Source organism: Kogia breviceps, chromosome 6, assembly GCF_026419965.1.
Source record: "Kogia breviceps isolate mKogBre1 chromosome 6, mKogBre1 haplotype 1, whole genome shotgun sequence".
Taxonomy (NCBI): Eukaryota; Metazoa; Chordata; class Mammalia; order Artiodactyla; family Physeteridae; genus Kogia; species Kogia breviceps.
Window position 1 is genome coordinate 23,544,240 of NC_081315.1, and position 18,046 is coordinate 23,562,285.

Below are 18,046 nucleotides of genomic sequence, written 5' to 3' on the forward strand. Positions count from 1 at the left end.
TGTGCATATGTGCATATATGTGCATGCAATTTTCTGTATTTTTTCTATATTTCAATTTTTTTTAAAAAGATAAAACCTACTGTAACAACTGTTCACTCAATCCTCATCTCACCTCATTATTTGGAGTATATTAAGCTCAGCTTCATTTGCCTGAACTATTTTCAATGCTTACCATGAAAATACTTAACAGCCAGTTGGGTGGAGGTTTAAGTGAGGGATTTCATAAAACGTCAAGTTAAGACTGAGAGCAACAAACAGTAAGTGTTGTGTTGCCTAAACCCTGCCCAGGTGTGTGTGCAGAAATAAATGTCCTCAGGGATGGTTTCTCTCTTTTATGGACTTTGGTGCATGCAGCTCAAACAAAGTCCTGCTGATAACCCTGCATGATTTCAGTGAATCCTCAAATACTTTTTCGTAGCTGTGAAGGGAGCGCAGTATAGTTGAAGGAGCATGGACTTCAGAGAGAACAGATCTGAATTCTACTCCTCTCTCTTGCCCTTATCACCATAGCTACCTTAAGCAAGTTGCTTCACCAAGCCCCAATTTCCTCGTAAATGATGTGGAGGTGACAGTATCTTCCACACTGGATGGATGTGAGAATCAAGTAAGATAGAAAGCACAGCATTGAACTATGCTTGAGCAAACTATGCTTTGAGCAAACTAGGGCCTTGCTCAAAGCAGATGCTGATATACGGTACTTATTTCTTGTCCTTCACTGTTTTATTGTTTTCCACCATGTGTAACAAGTGATTAATTGGCTAGAAAGTCCTAAATAAATGTCTATTGATTGTGTGCATGCAAATGCATTCCCTCTCTTTTTCTCCCTCTCCCCCGCCACATCCCAGTTAGATTCTACTCTGAACTTCCAAACACCTCAGAATTTGAAACAAGGTAAAAGACATTTCTTATAAAGGAACTCACTACTTCTCAGCATCATCCCCTCTACAAAAAAAAGAAGGTGTTTTCTTGGTTAGTTTGCCTACTACACTACTAAATTGTAACATACACCTTTACTCAAAGCTATGAAACTAAACTGGATCAAATTGGCAGCAAAATACATAAAATGACTTAGTAAATTGAGACCATAAAAGGCAATGTTCCCTTCCCTCTAGATGTTCTCTTACCTCTCTGCTCTACAGAGTTCCTTGCAAATACAATAAAAATGAATAAATCTTAAGGAAATTCACACACTCAAAACTTTGGTAGAATTGTATCATTTCAAGGGAGTGTCAAGGGCTTGCTTGATTAATATTTTCTTGTTTCCTATTCCACATCCTTTTGGATTTTCTAAAGTCCTTGTTTTCAAAGCCAGACTTCCCTCCTTCCCTGAACAGCCTCTCCTACCTAATATTACAAGGAGAAAACAAAGTCAGAGCTACAATTTCATTTTCATTTGAAACCCAATTACTCAATTAAGTTCAGTAAATATTTCTGAGGACATTTTGGAAGAATTGTGGTCAGCAATGAGGTGGATAACATAGTGAGTAAGGAGAAGACCCTGTCCTCAAAATAATGTTCCAAAGCGCAAAGTGACACAAATATCCACATAGGCACAATTCACTGCAGTTCAATCCCAATGCCATCATCAGGGAATACAATCCTCTATAGCTTCCAAAAATAAAAGAGAGAGAGAGAGAGAGAGAGAGAGAGAGAGAGAGAGAGAGAGAGAGAGAAAACATGTAATTGAAAGGGTTCCTGAATCTAGTATCTGCATGAATCACTCTCAGATCTCTCTTATTCAATTCTCACAGCAACTACCAGTAGGATGAGAGAATTCAGGTTTTCTGTCTTCCGATGCTTTGCATTTCAGCATGGTTTCAGAACTCTTAAAACAATAACAACAACAGCAACAATAAAGAAAAACCTTCTGTGCATCCTTTTATCATGGCTGTATGGCGTCAATTTTCCTGGTTAAAATGATATTTATCAAAGTCATCTCTCCTGGTGGTCCAGCTCAGCAGGTGAGCTCCATTATCTCCACACTTGGGCAGTTCTTGTCATTTTATTTTCTAAACTTTCATTTACAGGGAGCAGTAGATTAACATTTTCTAACCTCAGTGAATTCTCATTTTGTTACTTACGGGGCACACCATGGTTCCAATGAACCACACTCTTTCAAAATCGGCCCAAATCTAAATGAGAGGCTCATCCACATGCTCATTTTTAATATCTGGCTTGAAAATTATCTGACAAGTGCAGCTGGTTTTGTGCACCCTGAATATTTAGGGCCCCTGAATGAGTTATAATTCTTAAACAAAACACCTTTGCCTTACATTTTCCATAATTAACTAGCATGAGGCTGTGGTTAAGTAACAAGACTTAAAAGGATTCTGTAAAGTTAATGAGTGGCACAGTTAATTAAACAAGTATAAAAATTGGAATCTGTGACAACATACTATAGGTTATAAATTTAATTTAATTCGGTTTTTAGCATTTACATGTGTTATTCCATTGAAAGTCCACATGAAGGGCACGGAGCTTCCCACTATTCTAATCTATCTGGTATTTTCACTTGTACTTTTACTGGCTCCCTGCATTTTTGTCGGTTTTCAAAAGCAAGACTTACTGTCAGAAAGCTAATATTATTCCTTAAATATTGACAGTGATATAATGTAAGAATATTTGTTGGATTAATTCTGAAATGCAAGCTACCAGTAAAATCAATACTTGAATACTGAAGATTGAGGGGAAAATTAAATTATAATCCTGGGGAAGATTTTAAAATTATCTTATCCAAAGGGAACCCTCCTACACTGCCAGTAGGAATGTAAATTGGTACAGCCACTATGGAGAACAGTATGGAGGTTCCTCAAAAAAACTAAAAATAGAATTACCGTATGATCCAGGAATCCCACTCCTGGACATATATGCAGACAAAACTATAATTTGAAAAGATACATGCACCCCTATGTTCATAGCAGCACTATTCACAATAGCCAAGACATGGAAACAACCTAAATGTCCATTGACTGATGAATGGATAAAGAAGATGTGGTATATATATATATATGCAGACAAACACACATACACACACACACACACACACACACACACACACAATGGAATACTACAGCCATAAAAAGGAAATAATGCCATTTGAAGCAACGTAGATGCACCTAGAGTATCGTACTAAGCGAATTAACTCAGAGAAAGACAAATATCATATGGTATCGCTTACATGTGGAATCTAATATGATACAAATGAACTTACCTACAAAACAGAAACAGACTGACAAAGAGAACACACTTGTGGTTGCCAAGGGGATGGCAGGACAAGGGAGGGCTGGATTGGGAGTTTGGGACTAGCAGATGCAAACTATTATATATAGAATGGATAAACAACAAGGTCGTACTGTATAGCACAGAGAACTATAGTCAATATCCTGTGATAAACCATAATGGAAAAGAAAAATATTTTAATAAATAAAATAAAATTATCTTATCCGTAAAAGAATAAGACCATGTCTGATGATAAAATAAATTTCAATGGGCCAAATATCCTAACCAGCAATTGTCTCTATCCTGTGGAAGAATAACACAAGAGAAAATGAGCTGAATTATGTCATAAAAAATTTCAGTCAGATTCCTGACATTCAGTCCTTAAAATGGATATCAATAAGATGTGGTAGAATTTGAAAAATAGGCTGCAATCTCAATACTAGGTAATGTTTGAGAGGTTTTCCGGTTGCAATATCATATATTTTTGTGATAGCCAAAACATGGGGGCTTCTTAATTTAGCAATTCTTTCAGAGCTGAAAAATCTTTTAAAAACACAACTAGATCTTTGTTCATTCTCTGTCAGATCTTAAGTATGGTTATTTAAAATATGAATCTTTCAACACCATTCACCTATAGTGCACCCGCCGCTGACTAGGAAACAGTGAGGCTGTTACTTCCATCTGAAGTAAGAGATGCTAAGGGAATTCCCTGGTGGTCCAGTGGTTAGGACTCAGTGCTTTCACTGCAGTGGCCTAGGTTCAAACCCTGGGTGCAGAACTAAGATCCCTCAAGCTGCATGGTACAGCCAAAAATAAAATAAAATAAATAAAAAGTTAAGTAAGAGATGTTGGAAGTCTCTCCATCAAAGCAGGAGACAGTCCAACTGAAGCTATTGGTAGATGCTTAGTTGGGGACGAGATGTTAGTAAATGCGGCCCACGAACTGCTGCCTTGAGCTCAAGTCTTCTAGATGATCAGATGAGGATTGAGGTAGACAGGATTCCGAAACAGAACAAATCAGAAGAGTGGGAGATGTTGAACACAGTTTGATCCTTTGCACACATGTGGTCTCTTAAAAACTTCCCTGCAAAATCCTGAATTTCACTGTTATTGCCTCATTATTAAATAGCATCACATGTGTGATCTTTGGAGTATTCATAGTGTTAATCTTCGATCGCACTGATGGCTGTCCCCCAAAAGTCTGCCCTCTCTATTTCACAGCCCGGTGTTGACTCCGGGAGATACTGGCCCAGTCAGAGATGCATTGCATGTTTGTCCATGTGACTAGTTCCCACCCAAGGAAGATGAGAAGGATTGTGTCATCTCCATCCTGAAGCTTTTAAGAAGCAAATGGATCTGGAGGAAGAGAACTCAGAGGCCCTGGGAGATGGTAGAATGAAAAGGTGGAAAGATATTGAGTTCCCTGAGTAACCTCATGGAGGAAAACTCTCCCCTAATCAGGAATACCCACACTGGACTCTTACAGAAGTGAGAAGGAAAGAAAATTTGGTGTTTATTAATCAGACCACCTAGAGTAACCCTACAACTCCAAACCCTAGGACAAAGTAAAAGAAAAATACAGATATGGAGATTTTTATTTGAATTCCTCGCTGGGGAAATGTCATCTTTTTATTAAGGATTAAAAAATTATTGGCACAGGTTAGGATCCCTTGTTGAGATAGATTATCAGTTTGGTAACTGAGAAACTGAAAGAGATTAAAAACGTGATTGAGAATAAGAGTGTGAGGGAGGAACAAAAGACATTCAGTGTTTTTCTGGTCCAGAAATACTCAAACAAGTTATTCCTTCTCAAATTTATCCTCCTTGATATGGCTAATATCCTTCTTGTTTATTTGCTAAAATATCAAGTCAGATTAAAGATGTGACAACACTTGAAAACTGTCAAGTACTAACAAATGTAAAGCAATATCGTTGCTAATAAATTAAGGTAATCAGAACAGGTCTGTAGATAGAAGGATAATGAAATTATATTAATTTCATTTATCTTTCAGATTAAATTGAGAAGTTCGTGGAAATTTGCAAGTACACTTTAAAATAGGAGATAGAAGTCTAGAATTAAAATGAGAGTGAGAAATAAGTGGGTGATATATTTAAGAATGGGCCAAGTTAACATTTCAATGCAAAGAATATGTCTTCTTTTAGAGAATAAAAATATTTGGACAATTAGACAGGAAGCAGGTTGTCGTAAGACATAGCCATTTAATTGTGTATTTTTTTAAAAATCTGTCCAATTTGCTGAATAATTATATTTCATATTTTTAAATAGACCACATACTATTCCATAAAGAAAAACTAACAGATTTGAGATTTGTATTTATTTACAAGTTGAAAGACTATTTTAATTGTTTTGATCTGTTTCTGAGAAATTCTATGGCAACTGTCACCAAAGTTTTTAGATTTTCAGATAAAGCCATTAAAAAAATTAGAAACCTTTCAGTCCGTGAATTTTTTTGTAACTCCAATAAAATTTAAGAGTATGGAATATGAGAAGAAAGTTTAAAAAAAAAAAAAGAGAGAATTTTTTTTTTTAATCTTTGCTTATGTGAGCTAATTATCTTGGGAAAATATTTCCAGATATTCCTAAAGGGTGACAAAGGACTAAAATGTATCAGAGAAATGGCTCAGGAATGTCAAGTACCTAACTGTCAGAGCTGAGGATTCTAATTGTTCACCTGAGGGATCCACCAGGTTCACTCAGCAGCTTCAGTTATTTACCTGGACAGGAAGGCATGCGAGTCCTCCCCTGCCTTGGAAGGCATTACCACAGCATCTTGTTGACTTTCCCTATACACCACGATCCATGCCATCCCTGCCAGGACTTTGATGGTGGCGGGCTAAGTCATGCCCCATAAAAATATGTTCATCAAGGCTCTCAAAGCCTGGCCTGTGACTCATCTACTTAGTTCCACTGTGCTTGAGGACCATTCTGTTCCTTAGCCCAACCTAGGTCTCCCTACTTCCACCCCAAGCTATATGCCTGCTTGCTGGCCCCTGGATCTCTTTGCCACCTCTGCTACCCACTGCGGCCATGTCACCTATGTCACTTTTCAGCTTTCTGTCTAATATTTCACCAAGGTCTCACCTAGTCCTGGGGCCATTCTTTCTGGACCTAGATGAGGTTGCTGCCACCCAAAACGTGGTACTGCAACATATACAAACTGGGGAATGTGAGGGTCTAACGTGGGATATTCCAACATTTCAGAATACCAAAATCAAGTTAATCTCCTTTTATTCAAAAACATGAAACAGACAACAAATACAGTAAAATATAATAAACGGTTTCATATTTATATATATTTAATACTTATAATTAGAAAAATTAAGTTTTAAGAATTTCTTTAATTTAAAGGAAAATACTAAAGAAATCAATGTAAATATTTTAATTCACTAAGAGAAAAGAAAAACTAGAGACACAGGGCAAACAAAATTACAAGAAAGCATGGAAAATAGAAAATATGAACACGATAACTGAAGTAAGAAATTAAATCTTACTTTTTTTGAACCCAAATCCTATATTTCATATAGCTTTTTTTCTCAGAAATTTCTTTTCTAGGATTTTATTCTAAAGAAAGAATGATTGATGTGTCAAAGACAGCTACAAGGTTATTCACTGCAGTTTTGTTTCCTAATGCAAAAATGGAAATAATGTAAATGGACAAAGAACTTATTTTAAAATTATGATACAGTGAGATGCAATCTGCCATTAAAAATATTTTCATTAACTATATGAAGTGATATAAAAATTTCAGAATATTTTATTAAGTAATAAAGAGCACTAAAAACAATGGGATCTTGTCTTTAGAATACTTATTTTGCTTGCTAAATAAGTATATATGTTTGTATATGTATATATAAAAAAATTAAAAGTATACATCAAAATATCAACAGTTGGGGGAGGAGATTGTTGATTTACATATAACTGATCCATAATCCCAAATTATCCTGCAAGAAACACACTTTCACTTCTGCAATAAAATAAAAATGTATATATAAACTCAGATTAGGCTAAAAAAATTTTTAAAACCTATTTACAAGAGATACACCTAAAGAAAATAATAGGAGAGTTTAAAAACACAAAGATGAGGAAGAGTTTAGAAGTAAATAAAGTTAAAAAGCAATTGAAGATAAAGCCATTAGTTGTACCAAAGAAAAGTTAAATGAATTAAGAAAAACTTATTTAATGACATTATACAGCCATTAAAATCATGGCTCACTCAGTATTTATTAATTAATATCTTATGATACAGTATTAAGTTAAAAAAGACACCAAAATGTTTGTATATAACAAGCCCTATTAATAAAACATGCAATAGATATGACATATTATATTAAACTACTGTATTAAATACACATATAAAAAAGTTTAATATGACTATATTACGTACAACACATATTATGACATATGCATTATAAAAACAGACTGGAAGAAATAAAGTAAAACATTCATAATGATTTTCCTGGGTGACTCATTGTAAGTGATTTTTTTCAATGTTCATAGCATGTTTTTCATATTTCTATATAAATATATTGTTCTTTATAATCTGAGAAAACATTTAAAATATAAATTAGGCATTAGCTATTAAAACCAGTCATTTCATGTGATATAAAGATAAGAAGAGGTAAATAAATGAAAAAGTAACAAAAAGTTAAGCTTTTCTTGTGTTTTTAAAAATAAATTCACTGGCGTCATTGCACAGAATCTAGAAACACAGAGAATGGTATTTTTAACAACAACAGCAAAAAATCAATCACATGAATTTCCTTTTTTTAACATTTTTGAAGTAGTTCTAAGATTCAGACCTTGGAAATGAAAATTTTTAACATGCGATTGCTATTCTCTGTGTATGCAGGTGCTTACTTTCCTGCAATTCATTAATGTCCAATGACATCACCAGCACTGGCAGGGGGAACAAAAGGGTACAGAGAAGCGCTATCTATCAACCTTTTAATTTGCTAAAATCCCTTAATGAGGACTAATAACCCTTAATATTCATTTGCTTGATAAACAAGCCATTTGATTGGAATGGAAGGTCAACACAGCCTGAGGCTATTTTCCTGCTGTTCTGTCAGATTTTAATGGCTACTGGAGTGCAGTTGCTACAAATACACACATGAAATGCCCACCCATATATTTAAGCATGGACTTTAGAAATAAAGGAAATCACTGAACATGATGTATTTGTCCACACCTATCCTCCTGATCCCGGGTCAGTCTTTGGGGTCGGACACTTAACTCTGAAGTTCTGGGGCAACGCTGACCTTATTGACCTCATAATGGGCTCAAGAACCACCACCAGATGAGGGTCATCAGTAGGACTTGTTGCCTAAATGGCATAAGTACTCAGAATCTGTGTGCCTAACTGTAGCCCTCTTTCTCCATCCCTGCTATGCTTGTCCAATCTTCGTGTTTTGCCATTTTCTTGTTTCCTGAGCTGTCCTCCAGTTTCTTTCCCCAGAGTCCTGACCCCACTTGGCCAGGACTTTGATATTGGGTTGGCCAAAAAGTTCGTTCGGTATTTTTCCATAAGACGTTGCAGAAAAACCCAAACGAACTTCTTGGCCAACCCAATATCTCTATATTGGAAGCTACTTTCACCATCGGGTACACTGATCATGATGTTGAGAGCATCTCGCTCCACAAAGTACCGACCAACCAAGCCCATAACCGTAACGCGTGTACTGACCTGTTTGAATATAGTCTCTACCTGGACGTTAGAGAGTCCAGGAGTGCAGGTTCTGGAGTCAGACCACTGAGTTCCAGTCCTGTGTCAGTTGCTTACTAACTGCCTGAATGGGAATGAGCCATTTAATTTCCCTCAGCCTGTGTGTATCTCCTTCTGAGAAAATATCTCCAAGGGGTTATTTGGGAAATTAAATGAGATTCTATATAAGAAGCCAAGCATATGGGCAGCACTTAGGAAGTCTAGGAGTAGGCTACCTGGGGATAGCAAAAAATATATATAAGATCTTCAAGAGCAAGAAGAATTATGAGAACCTGCAGAGCCTTCTGCCCAGGATGGAAGACTTAGAGAAGATGATTAGGTAGGGATAACTGGGTGCAGGAACTAACTGCTGGGATTATGATTCAAGGTTAAATCTTTGTCCTATGAAAATCTAGAAAGTCTAGATATCTAGGTATAAGATTAGTGCCAGGAAAAAAGCAAGACTATCTTAATATAAATTTACCTGAAAAGCTATGATAAACCTTAAATTTCATTCAACAAGAAAGATAATTAGCTCTAGAGCAATAGATGGGGATGAAAATGTAGATGTAGGTGAAAACATAGATGCTTTGAGGTTTGGAAGCATGTCTAATTGAAAGTGAGAGGGTCATTACAATCACCTTTACTCCTGAGCCATATAACTCCATCTTAAGGACTGCTGACCCAGCAATCTTGCTAAAGTGCTGCAACGACCATCAGCCAATTCATCTCTCAAAGCCCTTGAATGGATTATAGAATTACATATGATCTCTTCTGCACGACATCATCATATTGTCCAACTTTCCTTTGCAGCCTTTACCCCAATATGTTCCTACCTATTCTTAGTGCTCCAATGAAACACACTCTGAAACAAACTATGCATTTCCTGCCTTCATGGTTTTGCTCTTACAATTTCTTCTTCCCAGAAATCCCTCCAACTTCGTAAATTCCTTGCAACTCTACCCATCTTTCAAGACCTGTCTCAAATACAATCTCACTGTATGATGCTGCAACTCGAATTGTGTATAGAATATGTGGGTCCAGAAACGAAGGGATGAAAGTAGGTGTGGTCCTGCTTACTGTCATTGCCAGTGACGAACTTGAGAAATTTGTGCTTATCGTCCTCATAACTTTAGGCTTTCAGGGCACAGAAGTCTTAGTTGCCAGAGAGTAACACTTTCACCAGGGGATACAATAAAAGTTTCGTTGAACCAATCAAAATTTTAATTTTACTGAGGTATAATTTACCCTTTTTAGTGCACAATTCTGAGTTTTGTTAAGTGCATATGATCAAGGTACCACCACCAAATCAACATATAGAATAATTCCATCACTTCAAAATATATCCTCATGCACCTCTATAGTCAAATCCTACCCCATCCTCCATGCCTCATGCCTCAATGTTTTCTACCCTTATAGGTATGCTTTTTCCTGAATGGAATCATACAGTATATAACCTTTTGAGTCTGGCTTCTTTCACTTAGTGTAATGTATGTCATTGCATGTATCAGTAGTTCATTCCTTTTTATTGCTGAGTAGTATTCCATTGTATGAATGTACCACATTTTATTTAATAATTAACCAGTTGCAGGACATCTGCATACTTTCCATTTTTGCCTATTATGAATAAAGCTGTTATAAACATTCACATACAGGTTTTATCGTACTTATGTGTGAATCTAAATTTTCATTTTTCTTGAGCAAATACCTAGAAGGACTGCTGGGTCATATGGTAAGTGTATGTTTACCTTTACCAAAAAATTCCAAACTTTTTGCAAGTGGCTGTTCTGTTTTGCCTACCAGCATCATTTGAGACGTCCAGATATTCTGGATCCTTGCCAGCCCTCGGTATAGGTATAGTCCTTTATATTACATTTTATTTAAAAAAACACAAAAAACTAGACATTCTAATAGAGGTATAGTAGTATCTCATTGTGGCTTTAATTTGCTTTTCGTTAATGACTAATGATATGAGCATATTTTCATGTATTTATTTTACATCGGTGTATCTCTTTTGGCAATGTGTCTCTTCAATTATTTTGCTTTTTATTGGGTTATTTTGTTTTCTTATAGAGTTTCGAGAATTTTTTGTATGTTCTAGATAACAAGCCCAATACTAGATATGTGTTTTGCAAATATTTTCTTTCCATCCGTGGCCTGGCTTGTCTTTTCATTTTCTTAATAGTGTATTTGAAGAGCAGATGATTCTAATTTTGATAGTCTAATTTATAATTTTTCTATAGATCATGGTTTGGGAATATTTACATAACAAAAGGTCACAAATCCTTTCTCCAGTTATTTTTATAGAAGTTTTATAGTTTAGATCTTACATTTAGGTCCATGATTCATATAAAGTTAATTTTTATATACGGTATATGGTATGAGTTGAAGTTCATATTTTTTGCATACGGATATTCAATTTTTCCAGTATCATTTGTTGAAATGACTACCTTTCTACAGTGAATTCATTTTGTTCCTTTGTCAGAATCACTTGACTATGTATGTGTAAGCCTATTTCTGAAATTCCCAATCTTTTTCATCAGTCTATATATCTATCCTTTTTCTACTACCACACTCTCTAGATTTCTGTAGTCCTATACTAAGTCTTGAAATTAAATAGTGTGAGTATTTCATCTTTGTCCATCTTTTTAAAAAATGAGTTCAGTGATTTTAGTTTCTTTGCCTTTTCAAATTTTAAAATCAGCTTTCCAATTTCTATAAAAATTTTTTTTATATTGAGTTTTTTTATATAAGACTAGTTTTATTTTTCTTCATATTAGCATCCAGCTTTCTAGCATTTTAAATGTTTGTAAGTATTTCCAGCATCTACTTGTATATTTTTCCATTGTGGGCTTTTTTTCTGTTTTCAATCTAGTAGCCTTACAATATTTTTTGCAACATGTTATTATAAAATTTTTCAAATATACAGAAAAGTTGAAATAATTTTAGTGAATATGCAAATACCCACCACCTAGATTCTCTGATTAGATTTTACTCTCCTACTCTGGTTCTAAAGGGAAGATACCAGTGCAATTTATAAAATTTATATAATTTACAAAATTGCACTGATAATATTTGGAAAGAGTCCTGTTGAATATTAACCGATGAATGCTGACAGTCACTCTAGGCTCTTCATGTCAAACACCAGTAAACATGAAAGGAGTCACACACTTGACTCTGATTGTCATGAGGAGGTAGGGATACTGTTACTCAGCGGGGGAAGAGAGTAATACATTTGCAACCTGATGATAACGGGCATTTCTCTACCCTTTCCTACCCAGTGTTGATGGTAAATTGGCAAACGCAATGGTGTACATTGGCCTGTGAAGGGTATGGAAATCGAGGGCTCTGACCCTTCAGGGATTTGGATCAGCCCACCAGGTAAGCCATCTAGACCAGCAGAGGTTCCAGCCAGTGGGTAAATGTACTCTGGAATGAGTACACGTTGTTGGAGACCATGAGTCTCAGTTGCAGCTACACGTCCTGCTGCAGAGGCAGGACTGAAGTTGATCAGACTAACCTTCTTCTTTCACATTTCCCCAGGAAAAGAAGCCAACCATAATACAGGAAGAGCTGTTCCTAGATGAGCTAAGTTACTACTGAAAGCAAGTGAATCTGGGTGTCGCCAGCACCCAGATAGCCTGTCAGGCCCAGGTACTCATCTCCCTAGATGCCAGGAGTGTTGGCTGTTAACAGCTCATGGCCCAGAAGGCAGACAGGAGCTGTCTCATCCTAGGTTACACTTCCACCCAGGGAAAGTCTGCTTCCAATGACTGGGCCCTACACCCTTCCCTAATCTGGGGCTATGTCCAAATCTCCCCATAGAATTGTCTGGGGCCTCCTGTTAATGTATTTCTTTTCAATTTCTCCCTCTGCCAACACTGCTCCTCCCAATTTCTTACAGGAGTTGTTTCTACGAGTACTTTCCAGTAAAGCCCCTGAGTATAAACCTACTCAGCATCTGGTCCCTGGGTAATCTGTCCTAAGGTACACTTGCATGTACTGCATCTTTAGTGTTTCTCTTTCTGTGTATCTGAGGTGCAATCTAGCCCTACCTGGTCTTACAGCTTCGTCAGGTGTTCATGATGTGCACTCCTGATTGGGTACCAATGGCATTAAGGACTGAGTTTTGGCAGTGTTTTGACCCAATTCTGGTACTTAATTTTTAAGAAAAAATAAATATATGCCTGTCAAAGGAAAGACTTTTGCCATGTTGAGATCAATGAGTGGTGACAATATAAATTTACCTTTACAGGAGAAATATAAATATGAAGGCAGATCATCATGACATTATTTATGAGAAGATTATGGTGATGGAGTCCTGATTTAAACCTACAAGGCCAGCTGACTGGCCATGAGGCATATAAGAAGTGAGTCACCCAGAGAGGTCAACCATATCAAACGTCCTCTAGTCCTGCAACATTTCTGGTTCCTGCTAGTTAATAAAACCAATCTTATTTTGTTAGAAGAAATATTTACTTCTAAGTAAATATTTTACTAAGTATCTGATAATGTCCAAACTAGTAACAAAGACTTAAGTTCCTCTAGGAAAGTGATTTTTTTCTAGATGGTATAGACTCTACGGCCAGCATGTATTTCTCATTAGACAGCTGACTTTGTGTGTGAGTTTGGGCAAATCAATTTACATCGCTGGCTTCATTTCCTTATTTTCAAAATGTTCATGTTGAGATAAGTACTCCTTAGGTTTCTTCTGACTCTACAAGATGTTGATTCTATAATGTGCTTCTCCAAAAGGAAGACCAAGTATAAAAGAGATCTGACACTCAGTGTAAGAATGGTTAGTGAAAGCAAAGTTGTATTTGTCTTATATCCATTCATGAGATAAATTTTTAATCTGTATTTTGAGCTGGAATAAATGTTAGACAGGCTGTCCTCAAATGGCTTTATTTTAAACATGAGTAACTGACCTGAAGTTAGAGCAGCATTTTTAGCAAGTTGAGTATCTCATCCACTCAGATATTTATTTCCTTTAGCTGTGCAATCAAGAATTGTATAAAACATTCCTGAGACATCTTCCCAAGAGACTTTCATTTATCTTCTCTGATCCTTAAAAATTTCTTTTAATAGTAAGGCTGAGAGAATGGTTCTATTGTTTTTATTTTAAAAAGTTTAAGGAAGAAGTCACTTCCTTACTAGTAAAAACAGATTTCCTTTCATCTGCTTCAACTTATTTTTAGCTCTCAAGGTATCACTGAAACAATCAGATACCCAGACCCCTGGACCAGTGATGCTTCAGATACAGCCACTATGGTAGATAGGAAGTAGAGAAGAGCTTTTATCTGCTTTATATATACTATTTATATATTATTCCTCTGAATATGATTTCTTTGGAAGACAGGGTCCTGCTGCTTTAGCAAGTGAGAAAAACATCTATCTTGTCAATCCAAAGGGTTGACAAGACACTTAATATCCTTTCTTTAAAAAGCAGAGAATCCTAATGGGATCACCATGGTCCCCTCTGGGTTTCTTGGAAACTAAATGGCATTGGAAACTGTGGAGCTATTTTTTTGTCCTCTGGTAAAGTTCTGCATGAGTAGTTACCTATCGTCAGACATATTATTTTATTATAAGTTGCTTTTCTTTTTATTTCTCCATTTTTGGCATTAGATTGATTTTTTTAATTATGTACATAGGTAGGTTGCATTATTTCTGAATTTTATTTCAGAATAATAAAGCCAGTATTACAAAATAGTTGTTATAGAGAGGTTGAGAAGCACTAATCAAAAGAAATGTCATTAGAGGGTCGTGCGTGGTTGGCCTGTGTTCAAGCATAGGCAGTCTCTTCCTTGACACCATCAGCACTCAAACCCATACAGAGGTTTGAGGTCTAGTCCTCATCTAGCAGAAAACACTATTCTATAGAAAAATCCTTTCGGGTATCTCTATAGGATTCATCTTTACCCAGAAAACACCAATGATCACACTCACCGTACCAAGAGAACATTCTCCTTAAGTCAGTCAAGTGGGAAATAAGAGTTGTACATCCTTCAACTGTATTCCCGATGTCAATACATTTTTTAAAAATTGATACACTATGATTTTAAGGTTGTAATGATGATCTGTGACCTATTTCTAAAATGTTGTGATTTTTAGAACATTTTGAAAGTGTTTATCTTAATATGCTCAATTCTGAATTATCTATACTTATGGGAGTCTGATAATGAATTGATATCTGAAAATTGACTCAGGCAAGGCCAAATCTTTACCAATGCTATGAAAAGATAGCATACAGTAACTGTCTTGTCACTGCTTATTCTGGGGATATAAATGAGAATTAAAATTATGAGAAGGTAGGTAGCAGTAAGTGTGTGGGATGATCTGAATTAGAAACAATCAACTGAATTATTTTAGAAAAAGGTAAGCATTTTCTATATGATTGTATAAACTTTTCTGATTATTCAATACAAAAATACAATTCTTCAATCAATTATAAAAATAAACCCAACTTCTACTCAGTGAAAAAGCAGATGTACCATGGTCTTTTCTAGACATAGAGACTTGAACGACTGAATCTGGAAGTAGATGGCAACTCTCAGGGAAGACATAGCTTCTCTTCTAGCTGCTCTATTTTCTTTTCAGCAATGGACTGACTGGCTGGTTTCAGCGAGCCTTATCCTTCATCCACTTTGAGTTCTGGTTTGGAGCCATAACATCACAATGCACAATTCTAATTACAGGTCTTGGCTGGTGAATTCAAACTAGGCTTGATTATATTTAGACTAATTTTAAAATGGCATTTTGACATAAAATACTAAAACTTCACATATTCCTATTAATCTGATTTCCACACTTTGTGCCAGGAACCCCAGCCAAGAAACCAACAGGGAAGCAAATCAAAATATTTCTTAGCTAAAGTGCATTCCAAAATTACCTACTTCATGCCAAATCTGATTGCCCATTCTTTCCTATCATACCCCCCCAAGGCAAGCACTTCAGCCAACATGACCATTTGTTTTCGGTTTGCTTCCAAATTAAAAAGGCATTTAGTTCTCCCTGTAAAGTAGCTATTGCCAAACAACCTGAATCTTTATTTATAGCTGGTTATTCATCTCTAAATAACCATGAAAAATAAAAAACACGGAAAATTGTAGAACCAAAGACTCTTGCTTGATATGAAATGGTTTCCCACAAGTACATAATGTAAGCCTCTTTTTAAAAAATAAGATACTTGCAAGCTATTTAAGAATTGGAGTCACTAAAAAAAAACAGGCATTTTTTTGGACTAATTATTTTTACTAGAAATGTGCTAGTTTCACGAAGCACAGTCCTAGAATTGGGCTGCCAATCCTAGAAATGTCTTCTCAACCATCTTCCTATTTCCATTCCTCAAGCATCTCATTTGAGTTTTAGGCTTAGGACTTTGGAGAAGTTTTTGAATTACCAGGACAAAGTAGAGTGGACTAAAGTGGTTCTCTTCCCTTCCTCCTGGTCTACTCCATGGCTCTCATGTTATGAGATGTATTTGGACATATACCCACAACCCAAAGGTAAGGCAGACATTCTTCCCAGCCATTCACAACAGTCAGAAAATCCAAGTATCATTTAGTAAATTCTCTTGAGCAAATCCCTTCTCAGGGGACAAGGGAATAATCCTATCCAGGCCCAAGGTTATACATTTATATGGAAAGACTGCTGGCCTGAGTTTTTACTCAAATCTATATACAGTGTATGTGATTATATTGTTATAGCAGGTTGCATGCAGAAAACCTCACTTTTCCATAGTTTTACTTAGTATATACTCCTATAGACTGTAATTACAAGGCCCTTGAAACAGTCTAAAACACACCTTTATGCTAGCGTCATTTTTTCTACTCTGTATGGTCTTTCAATGAGCCATGGATCTGAAGTCAATACCCTTTCCTAACACAGGCATTATACCCCTATCACACTGTAAAGAAGAGAAACATTCTGTTCAGAGAGACTGATTCCACTTGACCTGGGGACGCCAGAACCACGTGTTTTACTTAACAAACATGGAAGAGCCCACTGAGCCAAATTAGACTTTACAAAATTCTAAATGCAATTCAATAGTGAGATAAGGCATTTCAAGCAAGTGCAAATCTCCCTCCTCCTCTGCTGTGGATGCTAATTAATGAGCTGCCCTCGACGACTGGGTAAAGATTTTTTTAGAAAGAGAAATGGGCAGGAAAGGTCAGGTGTCTAAGGCTTAAAATTAAAGAGTAAATTTTAAAGTGTCATTAATTTTGGCATTAAAGCCAACATCTGGGTAATAGATGGCCAAGAAAGAAAGAAAGGAGAGAGAAGAAGAGACAAAAATGAAAGGCTTTTCAAGGAGGTGGATATCTGCAAATGCCAAAGAAATGAAAATGGTTAATGATGAGAGGAAAAAAAAAAATGAGAAGATTTATAGCAGAAGGCAAAGACAGTTGATTTGTTCTAATGTCAAGTTTTAATCTGCCTTGAAATTTCTTAAAATTCAACATAACAAATTGTATGGCATTTTAATGCTCCATGTGCATTCAGTCTTAATAAATATGGCTGGCAGATATTGCTGTCTGTTCTTTACAATATTTCATCATGTATAATTATCCCAAATCCATGCAGAAACAACTCAAAAGTTCAGTCATAAAGAGTAACATTCTCTCTGCTCAGTGAGCATTCTCATCTTGCTATACACCTTGGGGAAGTTCTGTATCCTCCATTATTCTAGTGCTCTGTGAGTTTCAGTCTCCTCCTTGAAGCAATATCTGTAGCAAAATTATTTCATATGTTTCTGACATTTGAAAACAAATATTCTAATGATGTGGAAAATTATTTTACAAGAAGTGAATTTAATCTTTCCATTTCCACCACTTCTCAAGTTTCTGGACATTTTTTTTTTTCCCCCAGAGAGAATATTTAATGTAATTACTTAGCAAGAATCTGCCTCTCTCTCTCCCCCTCTCCCTCTCTCCCTTCCAGTTTTTAAAACGATACCTACCCAATGTAACTTGTGCAGGGAATGTAAAATAAAAATGACGTCTTAAAAAATCTGAAGTGTTATCACATTATTTTTTGAAGACTTTGGCATTAATGTCAAAAAATAAATAAACACTGGAAAAGGAGTCATATTTCTACAATAT

The 18,046-nt window shown here is 36.0% G+C and overlaps 1 protein-coding gene across 6 annotated transcripts in view; it reads right to left on the reverse strand.

The window, feature by feature from the left end:
• INPP4B (inositol polyphosphate-4-phosphatase type II B) overlaps positions 1 to 18,046 on the reverse strand; it is a 737,042-nt gene that overhangs the window by 544,017 nt on the left and 174,979 nt on the right. The gene's annotated exons all lie outside the window — the stretch shown is intronic.